Here is a 13,410-nt window from a genome sequence, read left to right on the forward strand (position 1 = left end):
ACATTGGATTAGATACTTCCTCTCTTTGATCTGTAGCTTTCTCATACGTAATGTGGGCATAACAACTCCTACCTGACATATCTGTAGTGAGAATTAAAAACAATACATATATATAAAGTGGCAGGGACATACTAAGTACTCAATAAATAAGGATGCTTTTTCTTATTATCTTTACTCATTGGGTGGTAAAAGCCACCAAAACATAAAAAAGCAGGCAGAGCCTCAGGGGACTGTGAGGAGGCAGCAGGGGCCTTGAGAGTTAAGTTTTGAATGACCCCCTGTGATAGCTTGTACTATTATCCAACAAATATTTACTTTTCCCTTCCCCAGCATGAACCCAGTGTACTGCCCTGCCCTATGGGTATTGGGCTGGCTGTGAGGTTTGTTTTGGCCAATGGAATGTAAGTGGACATGACCTCAGCCAAATCCCAGCAGAGGCTTGGAATGTGTCTACATAGTTTGACTTGGCCTCTGGTCCTCCAGCCCTCCACCATGGATGAGCATGCCCCAGGCAGCTGCTGCTTCTTCAGTCTGAGTCATGCTTCTGGAAGTCTCACTGGCTCTTCCTATGCAGTTTTGATACCTTGATTCAGCTGTGTATGATTGTTGAGACTTGCTGGCAGTGATGGCAGTCTCAAATGTATCAGGATTTCATTGTCTATGGCGATAATAAAAAATAATAAACAGAATAGATTTTCTTTACAGATAGAAATTAATATGACAGTGGACAAATAATGTTCCTTGATAAGTATATTTATCCTCGAAGCTGTTAGTGCTTGTTTTCTCAGAAACACAAAATAATAGGTAAAAAAGATCTGTCTGTTTTGAGAAGAGAAAAAGCAGCTAAAGTAAATGGCACCGTTTTAGTTGTAGTTTTCTCTGTACTGGTGAAGCTTAAAGAGTAGAAATAAATTCCACAAAACTGGAATCTTAAAGGGTGGAAATAAGCAAGATGAGAATATAGAAGTATTTGTAGAACAGTAAACTTTAGACATCATCTAGTGCCACCTTCTCATATACATATAATAAGGAAAGGGTTAATACTAGACCCTGCCATCCACCCATCTACTCGCCTATTCATCTGTCCATCCATGGGTCCAACAATTCATGTATTCAACAGCCATTCACTGACTATCCATTGTGTGCCAGACACTGATAGGTGTGGAGGATACAGAGATGAATCAGATAAAGAGGGGCCTCGAAGAAAAACAGAGACAAACAGTGGAGAGAAACACTTGACCGGAAATTACCACGTGGTGTTCTAGATTCTGCCTAGATATCTGGGCAGGGCTCTTTCTTTGGGAGGCTGGAGCAGAGTGGACAATATTTCTACACGATGTCCAGACTCTTTGAGGCTAAGTCTTGTAGTTCTTCCCCAAGCCCCACAGCAGTTGGCACTGTGGAGCCCACAGAGATGGAAGGTGATTGAAGATACTTAGTGTGAATGTAGTGGAATCTTCTCCCATAGGTATCAAATTTTAGGTGACTAGCACAGCCCTGTTGCTTTAGCCACCTGGTTCCATGTTATGACCCTTGAACCACCTGGGCAACACATTCTGATTTATACCTCGTCTCCTTCATTCAGTCATTCTTTTTTTAAAAAAATTTTGCCTCTTCTATGTAGCATGTGAGGCAAAACAAGCACTCTATTCCTTTTTTTTTTTAAGCTTTAATTTCCTACTTCAACTATCATTCAGACTGGGATATATGATATATCTATTGCTTCTATGTCATTTGGAGAATTATATGAGTTAATACACATATAACACTAAGAACAGAAACTTAGCTAATATATCTTTGTGTGCTTTTATGAAAATTTCTGAATGACAGAGTCTTAACCATGGAATTGCTGAATCAAAGAATAAATAAATCTGAAACACAGAGAGAGACCTGCCAATTAACAATTTTCATTCCCAAGTCCTTAGGATATGAAAGTCCCATTTTTGCCATCATAGATCAATGATGTATTAATTTGTAACTTAATGCAATGTATAAAAAATAGCATTTTATTGCTATTTTAATTTTGCCTTTTCTTGACTAAAAACAAACCTGCACATCTCCAGATATATTCTCGTATTTGTGTTCTCTTTGTGAATTGTCTTTTAGGTCCTTTGTCCATTTTTCCTTGGTGGTGATTCTCTCTATTCTTATTGATTTGTTAGAACTCTTTATATATTGTTAATAATGATTATATCTTGATATGATGGGGATTACATGAGGGTATACACATGTAAACACCCATAGGGATGTACTCTTAAGATTTGTGCACTTTACTGTATGTTAGCTATAATCCAGTTAAAACTTTAAAGATAGGAAATCAGACAATAGAAACAGACACACAGAAAATTCAAGTATTGGGCTTATTAGACATGAACTCTATAATTATATGTTCAAGGAATCAGCTAAAGTGGAGATTTTTATCTGGAAACTATAAAGAAGATTATATGAACATTACAGAAATAAAAATACAACAACCTATATTAAAGAACTCAACAGATGAGTTTCACAGCAAACTGGAAAAACAACAGAATTAGTAAGCTGGCAATCAGGTCAGTAGAAAATGAAGAGACTGAAGCATGGAGAGAAAAAAAGATGCAAAATACAGAAAAAGAATATGAGCCATGTAGAGCATGGTGAAAATATGGAGCACAGAATTATAATTGGAGTCCCAGAGGGAGAAGAGAATTAAATGGTAAAGAAGATATGCTTGAAAAGTCATGGTTGATAATTTTCCCCAAATGACAAAAGACATCAAGTCACAATTTCAAAAAGTGCTATAAACCTTAAGCAAAATAAGTGCTAGAAATAAACCTATGTCTAAATCTATCACAGAAAGACTGGTAAGAACAAAAGACAGAGAATCCTAAAGGCAGCTAGAGGAAAAAGACATGTTACCTTCAAAGGAGCAACAATTAGACTGAAAACTGACATTTTTTTTTCTTTTGGCAGTAGGATTAAACTGGATTTTCTTTTTGTCTGTGTACATTTTAAATATCAGCAGAAAATAATATAAAGCTACTATTTAGGGGAAAATCCAGGTATAGAGGCTAGAGCTCTATTTCAGTGATATGGCTCTTCATGGAAATGATTTTCCACATCATCTCAACTTTGCAAATTGTCTGTAGATTAATTTATATGCCACATAAGAAAAACCATTAAAAAGTCTACAAATAGCAAATGCTGGAGAGGGTGTGGAGAAAAGGGAACCCTCCTATACTTTTGGTGGGGATGTAAGTTGGTGCAGCCACTATGGAAACAGTATGGAGGTTCCTTAAAAAACTAAAAATAGAACTACCACATGACTTAGCAATCCCACTCCTGGGCAATATCCAAAGGAAACCACACATTGAAAAGATTCATGTACCCCTGTGTTCATAGCAGCATTATTCACAATCACCAAGACATGGAATCAATCTAAATGTCCATCAACAGATGAATGGATAAAGAAGATGTGGTACCTATATATAATGGAATATTGCTCTGCCATAAAAAGAATGAAATAATGCCATTTGCAGTAACATGGATGGATTTAGAAGTTACCATACTAAGTGAAGTAAGGCAGAAAGAGAAAGACAAATACCCTATGATATCACTTATACGTGGAATCTAAAATATGACACGGGAGGACCTTCAAGATGGTAGAGAAGTAAGATGTGGAAATCACTTTCCTCCACAAAAATACATCAAAAATACATCTACATGTGGAACAACTTCTACAGAACACCTACTGAACGCTGGCAGAAGACCTCAGACTTCCCAAAAGACAAGAAAATCCCCACATACCTGGGTAGGGCAAAAGAAAAAAGAAAAAACAGAGACAAAAGAATAGGGACGGGACCTGCACCTCTGGGAGGGAGCTGTGAAGGAGGAAAAGTTTCCACATACTAGGGAGCCCTTTCACTAGCAGAGACGGGGGATGGGTTGGGGGGAAGCTTCAGAGCCACAGAGGAGAGCACAGCAACAGGGGTGCAGAGGGCAAAGTGGAGAGATTCCTGCACAGAGGATCGGAGCTGACAGGCACTCACCAGCCTGAGAGGCTTGTCTGCTCACCTGCCGGGGCAGGTGGGGCTGGGAGCTGAGGCTTGGACTTTGGTCGTCAGATCTCAGGGAGAGGACTGGGGTTGGCTGCATGAACACAGCCTGAAGGGGGCCAGTGCACCACAGCTAGCTGGGACGGAGTCTGGGAAAAAGTCTTGACCTGCCTAAGAGGCAAGAGACCATTGTTTTGGGGTGTGTGAGGAGAGGGGATTCAGAGCACCACCTAAATGAGCTCCAGAGATGGGCGTGAGCTGCAGCTATCAGCTCAGATCACAGAGACGGGCATGAAATGCTAATGCTGCTGCTGCAGCCACCAAGAATCCTGTGTGCAAGCCCAGGTCACTATCCACACCCTGCGGGAGCCTGTGCAGCCCTCCACTGCCAGGGTCCCGTGATCCAGCGACAAGTTCCCTGGGAGAACACACGGAGTGCCTCAGGCTTTTGCAATGTCACGCTGGCCTCTGCCACTGCATGCTTGCCCCGCATTCCAATTATAACTACTGTACCCCCCCGACCCTGCAATGAATGAGCCAGAGCCCGCTAATAAGCTAATGATTTAACCCTGTACTGTCTGGGTAGGAACAGATGCTTGAGGGCAACCTACAAGCAGAGATGGGGCCAAAACCAAAGCCAAACCCCAGGAGCTATGGGAACAAAGAAGAGAAAGGGAAATTTCTCTGTGCAGCCTCAGGAGCAGCAGATTAAATCCCCACGATCAACTTGATGTACCCTGCATCTGTGGAATACCTGGATAGACAATGAATCATCCCAAAATTGATGTGGTGGACTTTAGGAGCAACTGTAGACATGGGGTTTGCTGTCTGCAACTGATTTGTTTCTGATTTTTATGTTTGTCTTAGTATAGTTTTTAGCGCTTGTTATCATTTGTTGGTTTGTTTACTGGTTTGGTTGCTCTCTTCTTTTAAAATTATTATTATTATTTTCTATGTTTTATTTCAATAACTTTTAAAATGTATTATTGTTCTTTTTTTTCTTTCTGTTTTTCTCCCTCTTCTTCTGAGCCATGTGGCTGACAGGTTGGAGAGGCCTGGTGTCAGGCCTGAGTCTCTGAGGTGTGAGAGCCGAGTTAAGGACACTGGACCGCCAGAGACCTCCCGGCCCCACGTAATATCAATTGCTGAGAGCTCTCCCAGAGATCTCCATCTCAATGCTAAGACCCAGCTCCACCCAACAGCCAGCAAGTTTCAGTGCTGGACACCCCATGCCAACCAACTAGCAAGACAGGAACACAACACCACCCATTAGCAAAGAGGCTACCTAAAATCATACTAAGTTCACAGACACCCCAAAACACACCACCAGATGCGGCCCTGCCCACCAGAAAGGCAATATCCAGCCCCACCCACCAGAACACAGACACCAGTCCCCTCCACCAGGAAACCTACACAAGCCACTGAACCAACCTCACCCACTGGGGGCAGACACCAAAAACAACGGGAACTATGAACCTGCAGCCTGTGAAAAGGAGACTCGAAACACAGTCAGTTAAACAAAATAAGAAGACAGAGAAATATGCAGCAGATGAAGGAGCAAAGTAAAAACCAACCAGACCAAACAAATGAAGAGGAAATAGGCAGTCTACCTGAAAAAGAATTCAGAGTAATGATAGTAAAGATGATCCAAAATCTTGGAAATAGAAGGGAGAAAACACAAGAAACGTTTAGCAAGGACCTAGAAAAACTAAAGAGCAAACAAACAAAGATGAATGACACAATAAATGAAATTAAAAATTCTCTAGAAGGAATCAATAGCAGAATAACTAAGGCAGAAGAACGCATAAGTGACCTGGAAAATAACATAGTGGAAATAAGTACCACAGAGCAGAATAAAGAAAAAAGAATCAAAATAATTGAGGACAGTCTCAGAGACGTGTGGGACAACATTAAATGCACCAACACTCGAGTTATAGGGGTCCCAGAAGAAGAAGAGAAAAAGAAAGGGTCTGAGAAAATATTTGAAGAGATGATAGGTGAAAATTTCCCTAACAATGGAAAGGAAATAGTCAATCAATTCCAGGAAACACAGAGAGTCCCATATAGGTTAAATCCAGGAGAAATACACCAAGACACATATTAATCAAACTATCAAAAATTAAATATAAAGAAAAGATATTAAAAGCAGCAAGGGAAAAGCAACAAATAACATACAAAGGAATCCCCATAAGGTTAACCGCTGATCTTTCAGCAGAAACTCTGCAAGCCAGAAGGGAGTGGCAGGACATATTTACAGTGATAAAAGGGAAAAACCTACAATCAAGTTTACTCTACCCAGGAGGATCTCATTCAGATTCGACTGAGAAATTAAAACTTTTACAGATAAGCAAAAGCTATGAGAATGCAGCACCACCAAACCAGCTCTACAACAAATGCTAAAGGAACTTCTCTAGGCAGGAGACACAAGAGAAGGAAAAGGCTTACAATAACAAACCCAAAACAATTAAGAAAATGGTAATAGGAGCATACATATCGTTAACTACCTTAAATGTAAATGGATTAAATGCTCCAGCCAAAAGACATAGGCTGGCTGAATGGGTACAAAAACAAGACCCATACATATGCTATCTACAAGAGACCCACTTCATACCTAGGGCCACATACAGACTGAAAGTGAGGGGATGGATAAAGATATTCCATGAAAATGGAAATCAAAAGAAAGCTGGAGTAGCAATTCTCATATCAGACAAAATAGACTTTAAAATAAAGACTATTACAAGAGACAAAGAAGGACACTGCATAATGGTCAAGTGATCAATTCAAGAAGAAGATGTAACAACTGTAAATATTTATGCACCCAACATAGGAGCACCTCAATACATAAGGCAAATGTTAACAGTCATAAAAGGGGAAATCAACAGTAACACAATCATTGTAGGGGATTTTAACACCCCACTTTCACCAATTGACAGATCATCCAAAATGAAAGTAAATAAGGAAACACAAGCTTTAAATGATACATTAAAAAAGATGGATTTAACTGGTATTTATAGGACATTCCATACAAAAGCAGCAGATTATACTTTCTTCTCAAGTGCTCATGGAACCTTCTCACGGATAGATCATATCTTGGATCACAAATCAAGCCTTGGTAAATTTAAGAAAATTGGTATTGTATCAAGTATGTTTTCTGACCACAATGCTATGAGACTAGGTATCAATGACAGAAAAAAAACTTGTAAAAAATACAAACACATGGAGGCTAAACAATGCACTACTTAATAACAAAGAGATCACTGAAGAAATCAAAAAGGAAATCAAAAAAATACCTAGAAACAAATGACGATGAAAACACGATGACCCAAAACCTATGGGATGCAGCAAAAGCAGTTCTAAGAGGGAAGTTTATAGCAATACAGTTCTACCTCGAGAAACAAGAAACATCTCAAATAAACAATGTAACCTTACACCTGAAGCAATTAGAGAAAGAAGAAGGAAAAAAAAAAACCCAAAGTTAGCAGAAGGAAAGAAATCATAAAGATCAGATCAGAAGTAAATGAAAAAGAAATGAAGGAAGCAATAGCAAAGATGAATAAAACTAAAAGCTGTCTCTTTGAGATGATAAACAAAATTGATGAACCATTAGCCAGACTCATGAAGAAAAAAAGGGAGAAGACTCAAATCAATAGAATTAGAAATGAAAAAGGAGAAATAACAACTGACACTGCAGAGATACAAAGGATCATGAGAGAGTACTACAAGCAACTATATGCCAATAAAATGGACAACCTGGAAGAAATGGACAAATTCTTAGAAAAGCACCACCTTTCAAGACTGAACCAGGAAGAAACAGAAAATATAAACAGGCACTGAAATTGAGACTGTGATTAAAAAATCTTCCAACAAACAAAAGCCCAGGACCAGATGGCTTCACAGGTGAATTGTATCAAACATTTAGAGAAGAGGTAACACCTATTCTTCTCAAACTCTTCCAAAACATAGCAGAGGGAAGAACACTTCCAACTTATTCTATGAGACCACAATCACTCTTATACCAAAACCTGACAAAGACGCCACAAAAAAGAAAACTACAGGCCAATATCACTGATGAACATAGATGCAAAAATCCTCAACAAAATACTAGCAAACAGAATCCAACAACACATTAAAAGGATCATGCACCATGATCAAGTGGGACTTATCCCAGAAATGCAAGGATTCTTCAATAAACACAAATCAATCAATGTGATACACCATATTAACAAATTGAAGGAGAAAAGCCATATGATCATCTCAATAGATGCAGAAAAAGCTTTCGGCAAAATTCATCACCGATTTATGATGAAAACCCTCCAGAAAGTAGGCATAGAGGGAACTTACTTCAACATGATAAAGGCCATATATGACAAACCCAAAGCCAACATCGTTCTGAATGGTGAAAAACTGAAACCATTTCCTCTAAGAACAGGAACAAGACAAGGCTGCCCACTCTCAATAGTATTATTCAACATAATTTTGGAAGTTTTAGCTATAGTAATTGAGAAGAAAAAGAAATAAAAGGAATCCAAATTGGAAAAGAAGAAGTAAAACTGTCACTGTTTGCAGATGACATGATACTATACATAGAGAATCCTAAAGATGCTACCAGAAAACTACTAGAGCTAATCAATGAATTTGGTAAAGTAGCAGGATACAAAATTAATGCACAGAAATCTCTTGCATTCCTATACACTAATGATGAAAAATCTGAAAATGAAATTAAGAAAACACTCCCGTTTACCATTGCAACAAAAAGAATAAAATATCTAGGAATAAATCTACCTAAGGAGACAAAAGACCTGTATGCAGAAAATTATAAGACACTGATGAAAGAAATTAAAGATGATACAAATAGATGGAGAGATATACCATGTTCTTGGATTGGAAAAATCAACACTGGGAAAATGACTATACTACCCAAAGCAATCTACAGATTCAATGCAATCCCTATCAAACTACCAAGGGCATTTTTCACAGAGCTAGAACAAAAAATTTCACAATTTGTATGGAATCATAAAAGACCCCAAATAGACAAAGCAATCTTGAGAAAGAAAAATGGAGCTGGAGGAATCAGGCTCCCTGACTTCAGACTATACTACAAAGCTACAGTAATTAAGACAGTTTGGTACTGGCACAAAAACAGAAATATAGATTGATGGAACAGGAAAGAAAGCCCAGAGATAAAGCCACACACTTATGGTCACCTTATCTTTGATAAAGGAGGCAAGAATATACAATGGAGAAAAGACAGCCTCTTCAATAAGAGGTGCTGGGAAAACTGGACAGCTACATGTAAAAGAATGAAATTAGAACACTCCCTAACACCATACACAAATTAAACTAAAATTGGATTAAAGACCAAAATGTAAGTCCAGACACTATAAAACTCTTAGAGGAAAACATAGGCAGAACACACTATGACATAAATCACAGCAAGATCCTGTTTGACCCACCTCCTAGAGAAATGGAAATAAAAACAAAAATAAACAAATGGGACCTAATGAAACTTAAAAGCTTTTGCACAGCACAGGAAACCATAAACAAGATGAAAATACAACCCTCAGAATGGGAGAAAATATTTGCAAATGAAGCAACTGACAAAGGATTAATCTCCAAAATATATAACCAGCTCATGCAGCTCAATATCTAAAAAACAAACAACCCAATCCAAAAACGGGCAGAAGACCTAAGTAGACATTTCTCCAAAGAAGATATACAGATTGCCAGCAAACACATGAAAGGATGCTCAACATCACTAATCATTAGAGAAATGCAAATCAAAACTGCAATGAGGTATCACCTCACACCGGTCAGAATGGTCATCATCAAAAAATCTACAAACAGGGCTTCCCTGGTGGCGCAGTGGTTGAGAATCTGCCTGCTAATGCAGGGAACACGGGTTCGAGCCCTGGTCTGGGAGGATCCCACATGCCACGGAGCGGCTGGGCCCGTGAGCCACAATTACTGAGCCTGCGCGTCTGGAGCTTGTGCTCCGCAACAAGAGAGGCCGCGATAGTGAGAGGCCCGTGCACAGCGATGAAGAGTGGCCCCCCCTTGCCACAACTAGTGAAAGCCCTCACACAGAAACGAAGACCCAACATAGCCATAAATTAAAAATAAATAAATAAATAAAAATTAAAAAAAAAAAGTTTAAAAAAAAAATCTACAAACAATAAATGCTGGAGAGGGTGTGGAGAAAAGGGAACCCTCTTGCACTATTGGTAGAAATGTAAATTGATACACCCACTATGGAGAACAGTATGAAGGTTCCTTAGAAAACTAACAATAGACCTACCTTATGACCCAGCAATCTCACTGCTGGGCATATACCCTCAGAAAACCATAATTCAAAATGATATATGCACCCCATGTTCATTGCAACACTATTTACAATAGCCAGGACATGGAAGCAACCTAAGGGTCCATCAGCAGATGAATGGATAAAGAAGATGTGGCACATATATACAATGGAATATTAGTCAGCCATAAAAAAGACATGAAATTGAACTATTGGTAGTGAGGTGTATGGACCTACAGTCTGTCATGCAGAGTGAAGTAAGTCAGAAAGAGAAAAACAAATATCGTACGGTAACAGATATATATGGAATCTGAAAAAAAAAAAAAGGTTCTGATGAACCTTGGAGCAGGACAGGGGCCAGACAGTAATAAAGATGCAGAAGTAGAGAATGGACTTGAGGACACAGGGAGGGGGAAGGGTAAACTGGGACGAAGTGAGAGAGTGGCATGGACACATATACACTACCAAATGTAAAATAGATAGCTAGTAGGAAGAAGCTGCATAGCACAGGGAGATCTGCTTGGTGCTTTGTGACCACCTAGAGGGGTAGGATAGGGAGGGTGGGAGGGAGACGCAAGAGGGAGAGGATACGGAGATATAGATATATACATAAAGCTGATTTACTTTGTTATACAGCAGAAACTAATACAACACTGTAAAGCAATTATACTCCAATAAAGATGTTAAAATAAAAATATGACACAAATGAACATATCTATGAAATAGAAACAGACTCACATAGAGAGCAGACTTATGGTTGCCAAGGAAGGAGGGTGGTGGTGGAGGGTTGAATTGGGAGTTTGGGGTTAGCAGATGCAAACTACTTTATATATAATGGATAAACAACAAGGTCTTACTGTGTAGCACAGGGAGCTATATTTAATCTCCTGGGATTAAAGTAGAATGGAAAAGAAAATGAAAAAGAATATTTATATATATGTATAACTGAATCACTTTGCTGTACAGCAGAAATTAACACAACATTATAAATCAACTATACTTCAATAATAAAATTAATTTAAAAATAAGTTCCAAATGGCCTCCAAGACATTAAATTGAATAGGGACATTCAAAACTTCAAAAAAAATATTAAAAAAAAGAAAATCAGGCCTCCTTTTTGTTTTAAAAAGCAAATATATCTAATCAGCCATGCCAGTTTTGATTCAGAAGAACTGGTGGCTGATCCTCTTCCAGGAAGAGTGAAAGACACCTGTAAGTCTGACAGCAGCTCAAGCGAACACAGCAGCTCAAGGGAATAAGTGCTGAGCTTCAAAGGTAACTATTTTGAAGGAAAAAATAACTTATTTGGACATATATGTTATAACGTGAGATAACATATTTTAAAAAACTAATAGACTTTGTTTTTTAGTGCAGTTATACATTTACAGAAAAATTAAGCTGATAGTACAGAGAGTTCTATAAACACTTCCCCCTACACACAGTTTCCCCTATTATTCACCTCTTGCATTAGTGTGGTACATTTATTACAATCAAACGAATATTGATACATTTTTATTAACTAAAGTCCATAGTTTAAGTAAGGGTTCACTCTTTGTGTTGTACAGTTCTATGGGTTTTGACAAATGAGTAATGTTACTTATCAATCATTACATTATCATACAGAAAAGTTTCACTGCTCTAAAAATCCCCTGTTGTCGACCCATTCATCATCCATGAACCCCTGACAGATACTCATCTTTTTTGTCTCAGTAGTTTTGCCTTTTACAGAATGTCATGTGTTTGGAATCACACAGCAGGTAGCCTTTCCAGATTGGCTTATTTCTCTTAGCAATATACATTTAAGCTTCCATCATGTCTTTTCATGGCTTGAGAGATCATATCTTCTTGTTGTTGAATAATATTTTATTGTGTGGATGTGCCAGAATATCCATTCACCTATTGAAGAATATCTTAGTTACTTCCAATTTTCAGAAATTAAGAATAAAATTGCTATAAACGTTTGTGTGCAGAGTTTGTGTGGTTATGAGTGTTCAGCTCAAATGGCAAACACCTAGCAGAGCTAGATGATATGGTTAGACTGTATTTAGTTCTGTAAGAAACTGCTAAACTGTCTTCCATACTGCCTGTATGATTTTGCACCTCCAGAAACAGTGGATGAGAATGCCTTTGCTCCACTTTTTTAACAGCATTTGGTGCTTGTCAATTTTTTTTTAATTTTAGTAATCTTGAAAGGTGTGTAGTAATATTCCACTGTTGTTTTTTTTGTTTTTTGTTTTTTTTTTTGATCATTAAACATCTTTATTGAAGTATAATTGCCTTACAATGGTGTGCCAGTTTCTGCTTTATAACAAAGTGAATCAGTTATACATATACATATGTTCCCATATCTCTTCCCTCTTGCATCTCCCTCCCTCCCACCCTCCCCATCCCACCCCTCTAGGTGGTCACAAAGCACCGAGCTGATCTCCCTGTGCTATGCGGCTGCTTCCCACTAGCTATCTATTTTACGTTTGGTAGTGTATATATGTCCATGACACTCTCTCACCCTGTCACATCTCACCCCACCCCCTCCCCATATCCTCAAGTCCATTCTCTAGTAGGTCTGTGTCTTTATTCCTGTCTTGCCACTAGGTTCTTCATGGCCTTTTTTTTTTTTTTCCTTAGATTCCATATATGTGTGTTAGCATACTGTATTTGTTTTTCTCTTTCTTACTTACTTCACTCTGTATGACAGACTCTAACTCCATCCACCTCATTACAAATACCTCCATTTCATTTCTTTTTATGGCTGAGAAATATTCCATTGTATATATGTGCCACATCTTCTTTATCCATTCATCTGTCGATGGACATTTAGGTGGCTTCCATGTCCTGGCTATTGTAAATAGAGCTGCAATGAACATTTTGGTACATGACTCTTTTTGAACTATGGTTTTCTCAGGGTATATGCCCAGTAGTGGGATTGCTGGGTCGTATGGCAGTTCTATTTGTAGTTTTTTCAGGAACCTCCATACTGTTCTCCATAGTGGCTGTATCAATTTACATTCCCACCAACAGTGCAAGAGTGTTCCTTTTCCTCCACACCCTCTCCAGCATTTATTGTTTCTAGATTTTTTGATG

This window comes from Balaenoptera musculus, chromosome 7 (genome assembly GCF_009873245.2).
Source record: "Balaenoptera musculus isolate JJ_BM4_2016_0621 chromosome 7, mBalMus1.pri.v3, whole genome shotgun sequence".
NCBI lineage: Eukaryota > Metazoa > Chordata > Mammalia > Artiodactyla > Balaenopteridae > Balaenoptera > Balaenoptera musculus.